Source organism: Gopherus flavomarginatus, chromosome 9 (genome assembly GCF_025201925.1).
Source record: "Gopherus flavomarginatus isolate rGopFla2 chromosome 9, rGopFla2.mat.asm, whole genome shotgun sequence".
NCBI lineage: Eukaryota > Metazoa > Chordata > Testudines > Testudinidae > Gopherus > Gopherus flavomarginatus.
This window is the reverse complement of record NC_066625.1, coordinates 35,052,482-35,071,657: the sequence shown is the minus strand read 5'-3', so window position 1 is coordinate 35,071,657 and position 19,176 is coordinate 35,052,482. Positions and strand designations below refer to the sequence as shown.

Below are 19,176 nucleotides of genomic sequence, written 5' to 3'. Positions count from 1 at the left end.
CCGCAATGGGGGGTACCAGCAACCAGCTGCTTCCGGGAGCAATGTGGGGCCAGGGCAGGCAGGCAGCCTGCCTGATCCCCGCTGCTCCACTGACGGGAGCCTCCTATGGTAAGTGCCTCCCAGCCGGAGCCTTCACCTTGCACCTCTCCTGCACCCCAACACTCTGCCCCAGCCCGGAGCCCCCTCCTGCACCAAACTCCCTCCCAGAGCTTGCACCTCTCACTCCTGCACCCCATCCCCCTCCCCCAGGCTCAGCCAATGCACACCCCACAGTCGAGAATGTTACACTCATTTGTGACAATCCCTGAAGGATTTTGGATCTATAAACCACAAATGACACTAATAAAAAGTAAAACTCATGAAATGTCCAGTGGATTCCAGGAGATTAGGTGCAGTGAGACCATATAACCCCTGTTCCGCCCCTACCCTGCCTCTTCCCACTCCTTTTCTGCCCCAGCCCTGCCCCCACTCCACCCCTTTCCCTGAGGACTGCAGCAGGGGTCTGGCCTGCACTCACTGGGTGGCAGTAAGTAGAGCGATCTGGCTCAAGCCTGCTCAATGCTGCCGGCTCCCAGCTGCGCCACCAGTGAGTACTGGGGAGTGGTTCCCCTCTGCCCTCCAAGTCCCAAGGCTGGGACCCAGGGGAGCAGAGCTAAGTGGGCTGAGACCGGCTCCCTCCACTTCCCACCACCTCATGAGTGTGGGGTCAGGCCTGCCCTGCACTCACCGGGCAGCAGTAAGTGGAGCAACCTGGCTCCAATCCGGTCTGCTCTGCCAACTCGTGCTGGGGGGCGGTTTCCCCCCTATCCCACAAGCCTGCTCCTGCCTCACTGTGGAGGCCTGGGGCCAGCCCCCCACTCCCACAGAGGCCTGGGGCCACACACACCCCTGAGGGGGAACTGTGTAGGGCATCAAAATAGCTAGGGATGGCCCTGTGTGTATTTATACCTGCCTACTGTATTTTCCACTCCATGCATCCAATGAAGTGGACTTTAGCCCAAGAAAGCTTATGCCCAAATAAATGTGTTAGTCTCTAAGGTGCCACAAGGACTCCTTGTTGTTTTTTCTCTGGGAACAGTTTTCCAATGAGTTATGTGCCCACCTTATAGTAGCTCCATCTAGGTTGTATTTCCCTAGTTTGTTTATGAGGTGGTCATTTGAGACAGTATCAAAAACCTTACTAAAGTCAAGATACACCACATTTACTGCTGCCTCCCCATTCACAAGGCTTGCTACCCCGTCAAAGAAAGCTATTAGGTTTGTCTGACACAATTTGTTCTTGATAAATCCATGCTGACTATCCTTATATCCTGCAGCACAGCCTGGGATGCCCCCTCCCCACAGCCCAGCCAGGACTGCTGCTCTCCTCCTACAGTGTTGCATGGACACAGGACTGCTCCCCACCCTTTGGCACAGCCTGGGAGGATTCACTGGGCCCACCCATCCCTTCTGCCCCTGCTCTTGCTCCTGCTAGTCATGGTGCGAAATGGGGCACCCTGTCTCTGATAACTAGAGCGAGCTGAGTCACAGCTACCAGCAGGCTCAGGGAAACATCTGCACCACAGACCAAATTCTTCCCTCCCTTTTGCTGGCCCAGCTGGGGGGCAACAGGGAATGCATCTCAGAGGCACCAGAGCTCCTTGGGCAGCTCCAGCGCTCTCCTGGAGCAGGCTCAAGCTCAGCAGTGACATTACGGCAGCTGCAGCACCTGGGTATCTGTCTGGTGTCAGACTAGAAGGGGTTAAACGGCTCTCAGGCCATTGTTAAGGCACAAGCAGCTCCCCATTTTGATCTGAACTCTAGCTGCTCTTAATCCTTGCAGTGCTAGCTCCCGCTGCAGCCCCCGAATGGTTAGGGGCAATGTCCCCTGGGATGCTGGCCCAGTGAACGGGACACACGTAGTATAGGGTGCAGCCGTGCAGGTGTCCCAAGAGCACTGAGCTGCAGCCAAACAGCCAGGGGGCTGGTGAGCTAATCAGTGAGTCTGCACTCAGCCTCCCTGCCAGAGCAAACCCCTTTGCAATCAGCAGGGCACAAAGCAATGTAACGGGGTGTCCTGCTCAGCCCAGGGGAGCATAGGGAGGAGCTGGGCAGCCACCCCTTTGTTTCCCTGTCATTCAATGCTTTCTACCCCCAGCAGGACCAGTCAGCAAAGAGCCTTTGGCCAAATCTGCTCCAGAGACCCTGACCATTGGGGTGCTTGGAATCTGGAGCCAAATCTCCCCACCTTGAACCCACCTCTAACAGCCACCATCCTCCTGGGCACTGGAAAAGCAGCAGGGCCCAGCTTTAATTGGAGCCCTCTCTGCCCTTCATGAGCGCAGCTGAGGAGTGAATCAGCCCTGGGTGCAGGACTCCCCAGGGAGAAGCATGTCTGCTGCACTCAGCATGCAGGGCCCTCTCTGCTAGTGCGTTTCACTGAGGACTAGCTGTGATTAGCAGCCTCTCCAGAGCTAAGGAAGGAAGACTCATCAGCTCACTCCAGGAAGGGCTTCTCCCTCTATTCTTCCTTAGCTGGACAGGAGCGGATGCTGACTGGAGCCCAGCATGTGTGGAGCTCCATAGTCAGCAGGCTAAGCCTGTATGGGGGCTTGTATCAGCTGTCCTGGGATTCACACAGGCTGCCAGTTGCTATTGGTGCTGTATGGGGCCCTCAGGCGCAGAGGGGGAACTGAGGAGCAAAGGGACAGAGGGCAGAGAAATGAAGGGCCCCCTGACATCCAGGAGCCTGCAGGGGCCAAAGAAGGAGCCAGTGGGAGAAAGGTGAAGTAGGATGGTCTCAGGACATCAGGGAGCAGGGACCTGGGTGTGCTAACACAGTGAGCGACGGTGACCCCGCGACCTCAGAGCAGGAGGCACCACTGGTTCAGGGCTTGGCCAGCCAGCAGAGCTGGGGCAACTCATGGTCTAACCCACCCAGGAAGCAACCAGAAAGAAGGAAGTGGCTGGTCTTAATGTGATCTCTGGGCCTGCTCCTGCTGCCACTGCAGGCCATGGGAGCTGTGCTGTCAGCTCCGGCTCTGTGCTGGCTGAGGGAGGAAGGTAAAACTTAGAGGCGGGAGTTTCCTCTGTGCCATGATGGCCTAATTTGGCTCTCCCTGAAGCCAATAGGGGCAGAGTTGGAGCAATGGTGAGCGCTTGGGGCAATGTGAAGGGCAGCTCCTACAGATGCCACTGGTGCCAAGGTCGCTGCCCACGCTAAGCATCCTGCTCCCAGTTCCAGCAGCACCACCTCACATCCTGCAAGCCAGGCTCACAGGACTTTGAGAGCACCTTGAAATACCCTGGGCCTGTGCAATACCACCAGGTGGTCTGACAGGGACTGGTATGTGAGTGCCCTTCAGCCAGACAACTGGGCCACAGTCTCACAGGCTGAGGTGTGCCCTGAATTGTGGTTCTTGCTCCCCAGCTTCTGATTCCTGGGACAGACCAGGAAGCCCAGTCTCTAGCATCTTCCCACCCCTGGTGTATTCTAGAGCCCAACACTCAAGCCTTGTCCCCTTGCACAGGAGGGCACCATGTTACTGCTAGAGGAGTAGGTGGGCTATAGCTGCTAGGGTTATTGGCCGTGGTTTATATACCTCCTTATGTCTGATAGGCTGTGATGGGGATTGCTGACCAAGAGCAGCAGACCAGTGCTCTGCCAATCCAATACCCTCTCTCTGACAGCTGCCAGCACCAGCTACTGCAGAGGAAGCTGCACATATCCCTGCCAGTGTAAGAAGTTTATTCCTGCCCCCACCCATTAGTGATTGGGTTATGCCCTGAAGCATGAGGATTTATATCAGTTGTAAACATTTTATCCCTCCAATACAACTGTGACATTCAGAGCAGATTATCCCACATCCGCAACTGTTAGGAGGTGGAGGGTTGCACCTTCATCAGAAGCACTCGAGAGCAGGTGAGGAGCTGTGCCCACCTCCCACACTGTCCTGTGCTTTCTGCACATCCCCTAGATGTCCCATGTCCCAGACAGCTAGTACATATGTTGGCTGTGATATGCACAGCTGGGTGAGCGTGTGACTCCTGAGAGGAGTAATAAGGTGTGCTCTCCACTGTCCCGGTACTGCCTAGCTGTCAGGATTTGAGGGGCAGTGGATACTCCTTCCACTGTCCCTGCTCCCATAAAAGCACTAGCCATGGCAGGATGTGTATGTATTTGTAATGGACATCCTGAAATCTTCTCAATATGTCAACATGTCCCTTTCCAACACAAAAATTGCCCCGGTGTGTATTCAGTGCAGTCAATGGTGGGCGCTGTCCCCTGCATTGGGAGGGTTGGATGTGGGCCTGGCACCATTTCTCTGTGGGCTACTAAGATCTCACAAATCATTAGCCAAGAACAGCCGCATACTCGCACCCTGAGCATTGGCTGAGTCCCAGCTGTTGTTGCACTGCCCAGTAGGCAGCCGTCGGGAGCGAGGGTGGATGAGATTGCAGCCGGAGAAGAAGAGGGATGCAAACGGTGTTTCCATAACATCGAGGGATAATCCTAGCATAGGGGGTGCTGCTCTCCAGCCACAAGTGTACTGAGGAAGCAACACAAGTGCTGGAGCCGCGTCACCGAGCGCTTGGGGACATGCTCTGTCTAGCAGCAGGTTGGCCATTGCAGTCCCACTGTGGAAGCCCATCTTTCCCATGCACGTGGAGCTGTCTATACACCACAGAGAAACTGGGCAATGCCAGCACACTGGAAATCTGATTGGCTGCTGAAGGCTTTTGTGGGCAGAAAGCCCTTCCCCACCAGCCACGGTGCGGTTAAAGAACTATGGTCGGCATCAACCCCAACCTGTAGCACCTGGGGGGCTCATCAGGCCAGCTGTGGGCCCTGAAAAGGGAGGCACCCAGCCCTGTTGGGCTGGAACTCGAGTAGAGCTGGACTCCCCCCAGGTCACTGGGTTACTGGCTGGGGAACAGCTGCTCTAGCCCCAGGCCTCTGCCTACACACCTCAGCCCTACACTCCGAACCTCTTGGCCCTGTCCCTGAACCTGGAGCCCCCTCCTGTACCTCAAACCCCTTATCCATTGCCCCACCCCAGAGCCCGCACCCCCAGCTGGAGCCGTCAACCCCTCCCGCACCCCAACCCTCTGAGCCAGCCTGGTGAAAATGAGTGAGTGAGTGAGGGTGGGAAGAGCCAGCAACAGGGGGGTGGGATGGAGTGAGCCGGGGGCGGGACCTCAGAGAAGGGGCAGGGCAAGGGTGTTTGGTTTTGTGCAAGTAGAAACTTGGCAACCCTAACAGCCATGCTGGGGGCCTCCCCAAGCTGTGGGGCAAACTGAGGCCTCCTGCCTGCTCCTACCCCCTTGAAGGGATGCAGCTCACTCCCCCGCCATGTGGTCCACCAGCTGTGCCAGCCAGTGTGTAGAGGGGCAGAGGCACGTATCCAGGGGAGCAGGGCAAGAGCCACCACTGGGCTCCCCTGAACACAGGTAGGCACTGGAATTCTTCCTGGCCTGGTGCATGAGCTCCCTGTGCCCTCCCTGCTCTCTGTGCCCTGCCCCAGGTAAGGGTCAGGCAGAGTACTGCCCATGTGGGGCACTTGTGAGAGAGTCACCTTGCCCTGAGGGCTGGAAGAGGGGGATGCCTATAGATTCTCTTCCCTCATGCTCCACACCAGGCTTAGATCTGAACAAATCTTGCATGCCCACCTGTAGAAGCCAGGATGGGTGGAAAACAGGATCAGGGACTAGGATCACAGCAGTGAGGCCTGGTAGGTCCCAGCCACTCCATTGCCTGCTTGCTGAAGGCTTTCTCTGGCTATACCTGGCTATGGCAAGGCTAGCACAGTGAGTGCTGCCAGCCTTCCAGGGCCCAGTCGATTTCACGCCCAGAGACTTTCTCTGCTACCCAGCCTGTATTCATTGTTGCATTTGTAATTCCTGCATCTCCTCCAGATATCGGCAGCCTGTGATCCTGTTCCCCTGCCCCCACAGTCATCACTCAGCCACGCTGCACGGATTCATATTCTGCAGAACGCTGTCATTCGTTTTGCACTATTTCATGGGTAACTGGGCACTTGTGCTCAGCCCAGCCTCGGCAGTGGGCCTGGTGCTGGGTGACAGTGGGCTGTCAGAACTGAGCAGCACTGGACTGCACAGGCGGGACAAGCCCGGGCCTTGTCGTCCATCATTGATGGGGTCAGAAGAAATCAAAGGCAGCTCTCTTACCAGGAGAGGCGTGGGCTGCTGCTGAGTGCAACCAGTCAGTAATCCAGGGCCCACATTCTCCACCAAGCCCCACTGCCCGTCCAGCTCCTGCAGTCACTGCTCCAAGGGCTGCTGTTTAAAGGGCAAAGATTCATGGAACAGGATGGATAGCTGCCTGCAAGGCCTGAGCGCTGCTGCCCAGGGGTTCAGCAATCAGCTCTGCAGCAGCAACCAGATGCAAGGCACTGGGGCACATGGGGAGGACCCAGAACAGGCACCATGCAGCTACTCCCTGTGAAGGGGCCCAGATCTGGCCATAGGCATCATATGTCCTGCTGCCCAGCAGACTAGCTGGGGGTAGAAAGGAAATAGAGGAATTAACCAGGAGGTCTTTGCTGCCAGGTGTCTTTGCTTTTCTCCCAGGTTCCATCCAGCTAGTCTGCTCCGGGAGTTGCCGCTGGCAGGACTGACACACCACTGGGCTGGAAGAAGACCGGGCTCCAGTCTGGTAAGGGCTACTTTACCATACACACGCTCATGCCCTGCGGCTAGTCACTTCTTCCTGTTGTGCTCCACGATGTGAGTTACATCAGCTCACTTGCTCTGGGACCTGGAGCAAGACTCAGGCGATATGTAAAGCCCCAGCCATCTGGCAACTTTTTACCAGGCATCCAACTGGGTTAGGGAGATAGCTAGCTAAACACAGCTTGTGTCCACGGACTCAATGAGTGCCCCATAAATGACCGAGATGTCCTGCCAGTTCCTGTACCTGGGCAGGCACACGCATGTTTGGGATGTGGATAACTGCCAAAGCTCCGCCCATCCCTAACTCTTTGTGGTTAGACACCCATCATTCACTTATCGCCACGATGCAGCTGCCACTGTATGGCTCTCCCTGGGGACTCTATACCCCATGTATCGTAACACCCAGCTCTTACCAGCTGTCTATCTCAAAGCACTGTACAAAGCAGGATCAGTGTTACTGTGCCTGTTTCACAGATGGGGAAACTGAGCACAGCAAGTGGACATGACAGGGCTGATGTTAGCCCCCAGATCTCCTACGTCTCTGTCCAGTAGGCCACTCTGCTTCCAGACCTATGTCGCCTGGACTCTGCAGTCACTTGGACATTCCCAGCATTGTCACGTCATCATCCAGAGAGCTGAACATTGGGAGCACCACAATAACAGCATTAGCCACCTCTCAGCTATGGAAAACAGGAGCCAATAGTCCTTGTCCAAGGCATAGAGAAGAGCTTGTCCCAGCCGATCTGAATTTGGCAAATGCAGTCAGAAGGTGGCTGGGGCGTATCTCAGAAAGTCGGCAGATGGCTGCACAGTGCAGGGAATAGATCAATCAAGTGAAGGACAAGAGCAAGGTCTCAGGCATTAGGTGGACAACCTGTCTCTGTGCTGATGAGCTGACCTGGATGTTTCTAACCAGGCTGACCACTGAACCTGCTGAGCAGGAAATGTGGGGTGGGGGAGGAACAGGCAGGTTCTCTCTCTGTATTAGATAGCCTCCTCTCTCCTGCACCCATCAAGCCCCATGCTTGTGGTGGCCAAAGCAACATGTGACAATGATGGGAGTTAAGTGATGGCCCCTTAAAAATGGTAGGTCTGTCGGCTCTGCCTCCCTGTGGCGGGGAATGCAGGCTGCAGATGTGTGACTGCTGTAGTGAGCCCACCACACATATCCACAGGGCTCCCCGCCCCTGTGTATGGGATGCGCTGCTCCCCAGGTGGGGGTAGGGAGACCTGTCCCCCATTGCACATGACTGTGTAATCGGACACACTTACATCTACCTGTGAGGCACGTAAGGGACGGGCTCAGCAGAGCAGAAGATGTTCCCTCTGACTCAGTCCCCACCTATCCTTCTCTCAGCCCAGGTGCCTGGTATCCCAGGGCCAGATCCTCAGCCCCATTAAGGCTGCTTTATTGTGCTCCAGTCTTCAGAGCAGCCTTAAATCTAGCAGCAATGCCCCATGGGGGTGTGTCCTTCCTACGTGTCCTTCCAAAGGGGGTGTGGCCAGGCTACTGCTGTGTTCCCAACTTGGGCAGCTCTGGTTTGGTGTTCACACTGCAGCCTCCTGCAGACAAGGACTGACTCTTATGGCTGGTCTTTGTTTCCAACAGCCCCAAACACCTTTTCTGCCCTTAACAGATGGATGATGATTAATCAGCATCTCCTTATTTAAAGCCTCCATTCCAGGTGTATGTCATAAACAGATAGCTAAGGGTTAATGTCTCTTTCACCTGAAGCACCTGACCAGAGGACCAATCAGGAAACCGGATTTTTTCAACTTTGGGTGGAGGGAATTAAGTGTCTTTGTCTTTGTTTTCTGGCTGCCTGCTTGCTCTGAGCTTTGGAGAAGTAGTTCTACTTTCTTATTTTCTGTTTCTAAGTGTAAGGACAAAGAGATCAGATAGTAAGTTCTATGGTTTCTTTTCTTTGGTATTTGCATGAATATAAGTGCTGGAGTGCTTTGATTTGTATTCTTTTTGAATAAGGCTGTTTATTCAATATTCTTTTAAGCAATTGACCCTGTGTTGTATCATCTAATACAGAGAGAACATTTGTACTTATTTTTCTTTCTTTTTATATAAACCTTTCTTTTAAGACCTGTTGGAGTTTTTCTTTACTTCAGGGAAATTGAGTCTGTACTCACCAGGGAATTGGTGGGAGGAAGAAATCAAGGGGAGATTTGTGTGTTGGATTGCTAGCCTGACTTTGCATTCCCTCTGGGGGAATAGGAAAGTACTTTTTGTTTCCAGGATTGGGAACAGAGAGGGAGATTCACTCTGTTTGGATTCACAGAGCTTGTGTCTGTGTATCTCTCCAGGAGCACCTGGAGGGGGGAAGGGAAAAAGGATTATTTCCCTTTGTTGTGAGACTCAAGGGATTTGGGTCTTGGGGTCCCCAGGGAAGGTTTTTCAGAGGGACCAGAGTGCCCCAAAACACTCTAATTTTTTGGGTGGTGGCAGCAGGTACCAGGTCCAAGCTGGTAACTAAGCTTGGAGGTTTTCATGCTAACCCCCATATTTTGGACGCTAAGGTCCAAATCTGGGACTAAGGTTATTACATGGTGTGCAGCTGGTGGGACTAGAATCCAGAAGCCAGTAGGAATATTATATTTTTCTTTTCTCTGCTAAGGGCTTTTTAGCAGAGAGAAACAGTTGGTTTTAAAAGGGAACCAGAGAGAATTTTTTTTCTGCTCTCTCTCGCAGTTTGTGGCTTGCATGTTAAGGGTCTTTTGTCATGCAATAGCCCTCCCATTAGCAGGCAAGTACCGGCACTTATATGCATGCAAATAAAGTGGTTTTTCTGGTTTCCCTTCATTGAACATTAGCTAGAGAGAGAAAAGGACAAAAAACACTGTTGCTAGGCAGACTTCAGGAGGCAACAGAGAACCTGCAGTTCAGAAGATAAACACCGGAGGGCACCCCAACACAAGAAAACAGGAATCATGACTTCTAAGGCAAAAATTGAGGCCCAAGAGCAAGTCAGAGAAGCTGAACACAGGCGACAACTGGAAATAAAACAAACAGAGATGGAAATAAGAGAAAGAGAAAGAGAGGCGGCCCACCGCCGAGAAATGGAAAAGCACCAAAAAGAAATGGAAAAACAACAAAAAGAGAATGAAGAGAAGGAAAAACAGAGAAAACATGAACTGGAGTTGGCAAAAGCTGGGCTGCATGTGCCAGCCAACCCTAACAACCCGGCGCCAATTATTGCTCCACAGCACAGGAAATTTCCCACCTACAAGGCAGGTGATGACACCGAGGCCTTCTTGGAAAATTTTGAAAGAGCCTGTCTTGGGTACAGCATTCCCGAAGACCAGTACATGGTAGAATTGAGGTCACAGCTCAGTGGACCTTTAGCAGAGGTGGCAGCTGAAATGCCTAAGCACCAAATGAATGACTATAAACTTTTTCTAACCAAGGCCAGATACAGGATGGGGACAACCCCAGATCATGCCCGTCGGCGTTTCAGAAACCAAAAGTGGAAACCAGAGGAGTCATTTCCCAAACACGCCTACTACATTGCAAAAAACTATGAGGCCTGGCTAACAGGAAACAACATTCAAACCTTGGAAGAACTGAACCTCCTCATACAAATGGAGCAGTTCTTGGATGGTGTTCCTGAAGACATCACGCGGTACATACAAGATGGAAACCCCAAGAATATCGCTGAGGCGGGGGAGATTGGAGCCAAATGGATGGAACTGGCAGAAAGCAAAAAAGCTACTGTCAAGGGGAACGATTACCCCAGGGGGCACACAGACCATAAACCCTACCACCGAGGACAGCCAAAGACCCCACATACAACCCAAGTAAAGCCACAGATACCCTACCCTTCAACCTCACCAGTCTCCAGTAACTCACCTCGGCCCAGTGACCCATCAGATGGAAGATGCTTTAAGTGTAATGAACTGGGACATATCAAGGCCAAGTGTCCCAAGAACACCATGCGAGTGCAATTCATTACACCACCATCACACCAAAGATCCCCAGGCCCGGATGCCTCTCAAATACCCTTGGAGCGAAGGGAAAATTTGAGAGTGGGCGGAAAGAAGGTTACTGCGTGGAGAGACACGGGGGCACAAGTGTCAGCTATCCACCAATCCTTCGTTGACCCCAAATTCATCAACCCAAAGGCCAAAGTTACAATTTACCCCTTCATGTCACAAGCTGTAGACTTGCCTACAGCTCAACTGCCAGTCCAGTACAAAGGCTGGTCAGGAATGTGGACTTTTGCAGTCTATGACAATTATCCTATCCCCATGCTACTGGGGGAAGACTTGGCCAACCAGGTGAGGCGGGCCAAGAGAGTGGGAATGGTTACACGTAGCCAAACCAGGCAAGCTTCCAGACCCATTCCTGTTCCTGAGCCGTCCACAGAGGCCCCGTCTGTGTTACCAGAGACCCAGACAGAGGTAGTGGACCCGGATTCCATGCCTACCACTGAAACAGCCACAGCATCTCCAGTCCCAGGCCCAGAACTGGAACAACAATCAGCACCAGCAAGTGCAACTACATCTTCAAACTCAACGCCCGAGGGCGCCAGTGAGCCAAAACTGGCAGAAGCAACAGACAGCCATACCCAAAAGGCTCAGCCAGAGCCTGAAATACCCTCAGGTGCACCAGCGGAGAGCGGTTCACCAGCAACGGAAACAACCCCATCACCTACATCGCTTCCAGAGGGACCAAACCCAAGTCCACAGTCTGAGGAAGAACTGGTGACCCCAGCCTCAAGGGAACAGTTCCAGGCTGAGCAGGAAGCAGATGACAGCCTTCAGAAAGCTTGGGCGGCGGCACGGAGCACCCCACCGCCTCTCAGCTCTTCTAATCGATCCCGGTTTGTTATAGACCAAGGACTTTTATACAAGGAAATTCTTTCTGGTGGACACCGGGAAGAATGGCAGCCGCAAAAACAGTTGGTGGTTCCAACTAAGTACCGGGGGAAGCTCTTAAGCTTAGCCCATGATCATCCCAGTGGCCATGCTGGGGTGAACAGAACCAAGGACCGGTTGGGGAAGTCCTTCCACTGGGAGGGGATGGGCAAGGATGTTGCCAAGTATGTCCGGTCTTGTGAGGTATGCCAAAGGGTGGGAAAGCCTCAAGACCAGGTCAAGGCCCCTCTCCAGCCACTCCCCATAATTGAGGTCCCATTTCAGCGAGTAGCTGTGGATATTCTGGGCCCTTTCCCAAAAAAGACGCCCAGAGGAAAGCAGTACGTACTGACTTTAGTGGACTTTGCTACCCGATGGCCAGAAGCAGTCGCTCTAGGCAACACCAGGGCTAACACTGTGTGCCTGGCCCTAACAGACATCTTTGCCAGGGTAGGTTGGCCCTCTGACATCCTTACAGATTCAGGGTCTAATTTCCTGGCAGGGACCATGGAAAAACTGTGGGAAACTCATGGGGTGAATCACTTGGTTGCCACCCCGTACCACCATCAAACCAATGGCCTGGTGGAAAGGTTCAATGGAACTTTGGGGGCCATGATACGAAAATTCATCAACGAATTCTCCAATAATTGGGACCTAGTGTTGCAGCAGTTGCTGTTTGCCTACAGGGCTGTACCACATCCCAGTTTAGGGTTTTCACCCTTTGAACTTGTGTATGGTCACGAGGTTAAGGGGCCATTACAGTTGGTGAAGCAGCAATGGGAGGGGTTTACGCCTTCTCCAGGAACTAACATTCTGGACTTTGTAAGCAACCTACAAAGCACCCTCCGACACTCTTTAGCCCTTGCTAGAGAGAACCTAAAGGATGCTCAAGAAGAGCAAAAGGCCTGGTATAACAGACATGCCAGAGATCGGTCCTTCAAGGTAGGAGACCAGGTTATGGTCTTGAAGGCGCAACAGGCCCATAAGATGGAAGCATCATGGGAAGGGCCATTCACGGTCCAAGAGCGCCTGGGAGCTGTAAACTACCTCATAGCATTTCCCAATTCCTCACTAAAGCCTAAAGTGTACCATGTTAATTCTCTCAAGCCTTTCTATTCCAGAGACTTACAGGTTTGTCAGTTTACAGTCCAGGGAGAGGATGCTGAGTGGCCTGACGGTGTCTACTACGACGGGAAAAAAGACGGTGGCGTGGAAGAGGTCAACCTCTCAACCACCCTGGAACGTCTGCAGCGGCAACAAATCAAGGAGCTGTGCACTAGCTTCGCCCCATTGTTCTCAGCCACCCCAGGATGGACTGAACGGGCATACCACTCCATTGATACAGGTAATGCTCACCCAATCAGAACCCCACCCTACCGAGTGTCTCCTCATGCCCAAGCTGCTATAGAACGGGAGATCCAGAACATGCTACAGATGGGTATAATCCGCCCATCTACCAGTGCATGGGCATCTCCAGTGGTTCTGGTACCCAAACCAGATGGGGAAATACGCTTTTGCGTGGACTACCGTAAGCTAAATGCTGTAACTCGTCCGGACAACTATCCAATGCCACGTACCGATGAGCTATTGGAAAAGTTGGGACGTGCCCAGTTCATCTCTACAATAGACTTAACCAAGGGGTACTGGCAAGTACCGCTAGATGAACCTGCCAAGGAGAGGTCAGCATTCGTCACCCATGCGGGGGTGTATGAATTCAATGTCCTTCCTTTCGGCCTTCGTAATGCACCCGCCACCTTCCAAAGGCTGGTAGATGGTCTACTAGCTGGACTGGGAGAATTTGCAGTTGCCTACCTCGATGATGTGGCCATTTTTTCAGACTCCTGGCCCGAACACCTACTACACCTGGAAAAGGTCTTTGAGCGCATCAGGCAGGCAGGACTAACTGTTAAGGCCAAAAAGTGTCAAATAGGCCAAAACAGAGTGACTTACCTGGGGCACCAGGTGGGTCGAGGAACCATAAACCCCCTACAGGCCAAGGTGGATGCTATCCAAAAGTGGCCTGTCCCACGGTCCAAGAAGCAGGTCCAATCCTTCTTAGGCTTGGCCGGATACTACAGGCGATTTGTACCCCACTACAGCCAAATCGCTGCCCCACTGACCGACCTGACCAAAAAGACCCAGCCAAATGCAGTTAAGTGGACTGATGAGTGTCAAAAGGCCTTTACCCAACTTAAGGCAACGCTCATGTCTGACCCTGTGCTCAGGGCCCCGGACTTTGACAAGCCATTCCTAGTAACCACAGATACATCTGAGCGTGGTATAGGAGCAGTGCTCATGCAGGAAGCAACAGATCACAACTTCCATCCTGTCGTGTTTCTCAGTAAGAAACTGTCTGAGAGGGAAAGTCACTGGTCAGTCAGTGAAAAGGAATGCTATGCCATTGTGTACGCCCTGGAAAAGCTACGCCCATATGTTTGGGGACGGCGGTTCCAACTACAAACTGACCATGCTGCACTAAAATGGCTTCATACTGCCAAGGGGAACAACAAGAAACTTCTTCGTTGGAGTTTAGCTCTCCAAGATTTTGATTTTGAAATTCAACACATCACAGGAGCTTCTAATAAAGTTGCTGATGCACTCTCCCGTGAGAGTTTCCCATAATTCAGTAGTTAAAAAGTGTTCTTAAAATGTAGAAGTCTGTTAGTTATATACTTAGGAGTATATGTAAAGGTGTATGTGTTGTATTAATCTGTTTATTTTCAAGTTCTAGAAGGAAATCGCCGCCAGTGAGCTTCCCCACTGTCTGCAATTTGGGGGGCGTGTCATAAACAGATAGCTAAGGGTTAATGTCTCTTTCACCTGAAGCACCTGACCAGAGGACCAATCAGGAAACCGGATTTTTTCAACTTTGGGTGGAGGGAATTAAGTGTCTTTGTCTTTGTTTTCTGGCTGCCTGCTTGCTCTGAGCTTTGGAGAAGTAGTTCTACTTTCTTATTTTCTGTTTCTAAGTGTAAGGACAAAGAGATCAGATAGTAAGTTCTATGGTTTCTTTTCTTTGGTATTTGCATGAATATAAGTGCTGGAGTGCTTTGATTTGTATTCTTTTTGAATAAGGCTGTTTATTCAATATTCTTTTAAGCAATTGACCCTGTGTTGTATCATCTAATACAGAGAGAACATTTGTACTTATTTTTCTTTCTTTTTATTTAAAGCCTCCATTCCAGGTGTAGGAGATTCATCTCCTGGCTCCTGAGGTCATTTCTTTCTTATAATGCCTATACTACTTCCCAACCCAAAGGATCCCGAAGCACATTGCAAACTCTGCTGCACTGAAATGCAGCCACCTCTGGGCAGAAGCCAACGGGTACCCTGCACAGATATATGCTCTAGTTCAACTACAGGAATGCATTCAGGGCCCTCCTATGGCCTGTATTGTGAAGGATTTCAAACTAGATGATCACAGTGATCCTTAAAAATCTATAAATCACTCTGCCCAGCAGTGTGGGGGAGGGGAAATTTAGGCCAAGGACACTGGGGCAAGCCGCTAGCCTCGCAGCAAGTGGATCTTTGGTGTCTACACAGAACCAACAGGACACCAGCCCTGAACTGATCCCCTGCGCTGCACTGGTGGAGGGGATCAGCTGACAGTGCTAGAATAGCAACAGGGCTTTCCAGTGAGGCTAGATATTCAAACCGGCAATACCATCCCTTCACTTGTCCTGTGCCAAGCCTTCCCTGGGCTAGAACCACCCCCCAGGGCACTACGACTGGGTCCCTCACCACTGTCATGTTCCTGTTCCAGCTATGGACTGGCCACAGAGCTGCCTATATGCTCCAGATGTGTTCACTTTGAGATCCTTTAATGCTCTGCCAGGTCTGGCTGGGGTTAGCTTAAATAAAGTGTCACACCCAGCGGCACCTCATGGCTGAACAGTATGATACAGTTTAGCATGCCATTACAACCACCACCCTGCAGATGCCTGGAGCTCGATTGGAAGTCACAGAACTAGCTCTCAGCCCGTTCCCAGGTGGCCCACCCAGTCAGTGCAAAGTCTTTTTGTTTGCCTTTTCCCCTCACTCCCATTCAGCATGGCCCCTGCACCTCCAGCTGATTTCCAACCCTGCTAGCCAGCAGCACCGACACAGACTGGCATGTCACTGCTTTCTCCCAGGGCACTGGTTTCTTTAACATCTTTTCCCTTTCAAACACTGAACACTTTGATGGTGGAAATTTGATGGCATCTTGGTGAGCAGCTGTTAAATCCTGTCTGAGCTCATGTGGAGAACAAGGAATCCAGAACAATTTATGGGTGTCAATAATATCGCACAAAGATTTCCCAGAAGGGAGAGAGAATCACACCAAGGGTCCAGAAGAGAGTGAGAGGAGAGGTTTTATTTTGCAAATTAAGAGATTTAACAGTCACATACTTGTTCATTTCATTCCTTTAAATAATTACTTCTTAAGGCTCTGGTGGCACCCATTCCATTGCAATGAAATATGACAGTCTAGTCAATGGGCTGTCCCTTCAGATAAGTCTTTGGCTGTATCCATAGATTGCACACACTGCACTTAGAAACTAGAGGATATAATGTACAGACTCCTTTGCCCTGGGTTACACAGAGTAGCCCAGTCTAAGGAAAATACCAATAGGCTAGAATACATTTTCTGGTCATAGTGTCTGTCCCTTTAAACCCTCCTCAAATAAACCTCTCAGCAAGCAGTCAAACTGATTGAAGAGTGAATCTGCACGCGGTAAATCAAATCCGACTATCAGGCTGGAATGCAATTGCAGAGAATGCTTTGTGGGAAACAAGATTATACTTAACACCAGCTTCGGGGCTGACTGTAACTATGGACTTTAAACACGTGCCGTACTTAGTGGCTGGAGCATGAAAGATGCATTACACACCAAATGTAGTAGATTGCAGAAGGATCTCCCTGATGTACCTCCGGTTACACAGTGATGCTTAGCCCCACTGCAAAATAACTCAGGCTTTCCCAGTTTCCTGACCTTCCACAGAGTTTAACTCACAGTCACTCTCTCAACCCTGAATAACCTGTGCACCTCCCCTGATATTCCCTGCTCCCTTCCCCATCCATTCTTCTGAAATGATTTGAATTTCACTTACCTTTCCAAACCCCAGCACTCTCCTGTCTCAGCCCAGGCTGCTGGTGGTGGAAGGCAGCCCTGTGTCTCCACAGATGACTTGGCCGGTTGCCCAAGGAGCACTCTGCTTTGGACATAAATCCCCACAGCTAAGGAGAGAACTGCAGCCTGCCCGAGAACTGGGTAGGAGAGTCCACTTCTCCACTCCTGCTTCCAGCCCGGGAACCTGGCACCTAGGAACCACAGGATGGAGATATTGCTGGGAGGGGAGTGAAGACAAGTTAGTTGTAGCCGGAGTCTAAAGTGTACCTGCCTCCTTGGCAAACCATGCCTCTAATTGCTAGGGCTATGCGAGCATCTGTGCGTATGCGAGCACGTGTGTGTGTCTGAGAGCTGTCACAGCGCCACAGACTCTTACAAGCCTGCCTCCCACTCCCCTCCCAGCCTCTCGCTGCACAGGGAGCTCCCGCTCAGACGTACATTCATTCCCGTCCAGTCCATCCTGTCCCATGGCAATTGTTCCCAACTTGAACTGATGTGCTGCGGGGCACAGAGATCTGCCCTCTTGCTTGGGTGCTCGTCCTCCCCATTCTTTCCAGCACTTCCTCGCAGTTTGGTCTCTCCTGAGCGAAAGGCCGCCTGCAAAGGAAAGACACAAACCAGTTTGCACCCACATATAAGTCTTCCCGTGGGGTAAAGAGAGCCTGGAATGGGTTGGGGATTTTTGCCTCCTGAAGTGTGTGGTTTTTAATGTTGGGGGACGGATAGACAGGTGTTTCTTATGAATGATATTGTCCGTCCTGTTTTCTCTGGAAGTCTCTAGGCTGCTGCTGTCACAAACAGCAGAGCGTGAAATGTGAACTACCAAGGAGCGGCAAAGGGGCTGCTAGGCTGTTTAAAACCCTGGGGTAGTTGGTTCTTTTTGTTAGCCTCTGTTTAACTCAGATGGCTGAGAGAATGTTTCGAATCTACTGAGGGCTCCCGTTCCAGTTCTCTGGTCCTCCGAGGAGTCTTGCAACGGGAGAGGAAAGGCAAGACCTGGCTGATATTCCTGAAGGTTAAAAAGACAATGAGAAAAGAAATTGTGATTTAAAACAATAAGCAAACCCAGAAAACTTTGCAGACCTTCATGCATCTTCAGGAAGCAAAGGTGTGTGTGAGGTGGAGGGAGAATTCCTCTTGGCAGGGCATCAACACCAGAGCTTCACTAATAACTGGGAGGCCTCACCCATGACAAATTACTGACATACAGAAGTGTCAGCTCAATGCCTGCTCGGGCTCAAATGCATGTTTGCAGAAGCAGGGCCAAAATAAAGGTTTTAAAAGCAGGAGTAACGTGCAACAAGTCCTTTGCCCGTTTGTTGTTACGTTCAGCTGGCCTGGTTTATCACACTGCATTAGAGCATCTTCCTCAATGTGCCATGATCTGTTCTGTGAAAGCGGCCAGGTCTTAGTGCTACGAGGTGATCTCTGCTCGTCAGTCATTCTGGAGCAACAGAGAGAGATTGACTGTGCAGTGTAGGGAAGTGGTTCTGCTCTGTTTAGTTGAGCAGAATGAGAAAACGTAGACAACGCCTGAGATCTTTCAAAGGAGCCCAAGAGGAATGTAATAGGGCAGCCTGCCCCTTTAAGGGTCAGGAAGCCTGAGGTCAGCCAGCCCTGTCCAGCCAGCCCTGCCCTGTTACACCTGCATCAGGTGTGGGATTTAAAAGGAGCCCAAGTGAGAGCCTAATGCTCTAGCTGGGAGGAGTGGGACTGCCAGGCAGGCAAATAGATAGATTGATTAGATGCATGCCAAGGGAAACTGCAGTTGATGGAAGGAAGCAGGTGAATACTGCAGGGAATAAAGGGCTGGTCTGAATTGCACCCAGCTCTGGGAAGGAGCCGTGAGGCCTTCTGTTTCATAGGAAGAAAGACATTCTACTGGGATGGGGCCTGGAGGGCCAATGTATGGAAGAACTAAATAAATTGGACCCCAGAAGGGAGAGTGTTTTAATGATCATTGGACTGTGATGCAGAGTTCTTAAGCGGCTGTGACCAGAAGGGGAAACTGAGGCAAGGTCCAGCAGTGTCACCCCAGGCCATGAGGGAGCACTTGGGAGGTGCCTAGCCTGGTTACAAGGAAACTCCAAAGACCAGCATGATCAAAATTGCAGGAAAGAAAAAACACCTGCAGACGGAGAGAAGTTGCTGATTCCAGTACCCAGAGTGGCTAAAATGGTGGTTATTAATTATCCTACAAACAAAGCCAGGGTGTTTGCTTCAGTGAGCCAGCTACATTTTGTCTCCCTAAATTCCTCTGCTGCTCTTGAGAGCTATGCTACTTTTCTCTGCTTCTTAAGCCATTGCATAGTGTTGCTGTGAGCTAATAAGTAGCTGCTGCCTCCCACCTCAGAAGCAGATGCATTTCTGTAAAGGGATCCCTGCATCTATCTTGTGCACACACTATGATGTCTGCAAGAGACTTTTAAGAAGCCATTTATTTCACTCAACAGATAAAACATGGCAACTCGTACATTTGCACAGGCTTTAAACAGGTGAAGCAATTCAGATCAATTAAGAGATGCAT

The 19,176-nt window shown here is 51.4% G+C and overlaps 1 protein-coding gene across 1 annotated transcript in view; it reads right to left on the bottom strand.

The window, feature by feature from the left end:
* The window catches only part of LOC127058449 (glucagon receptor-like), a 39,931-nt gene extending 22,961 nt beyond the window's left edge, over window positions 1-16,970 (bottom strand). Inside the window, exon 1 of the mRNA XM_050968519.1 lies at window positions 16,630-16,970. The gene's annotated coding sequence lies outside the window, so the exon portion shown is untranslated. The remainder of the gene's footprint in view (window positions 1-16,629) is intronic.
* Between the last annotated feature and the right edge of the window lie 2,206 nt (window positions 16,971-19,176).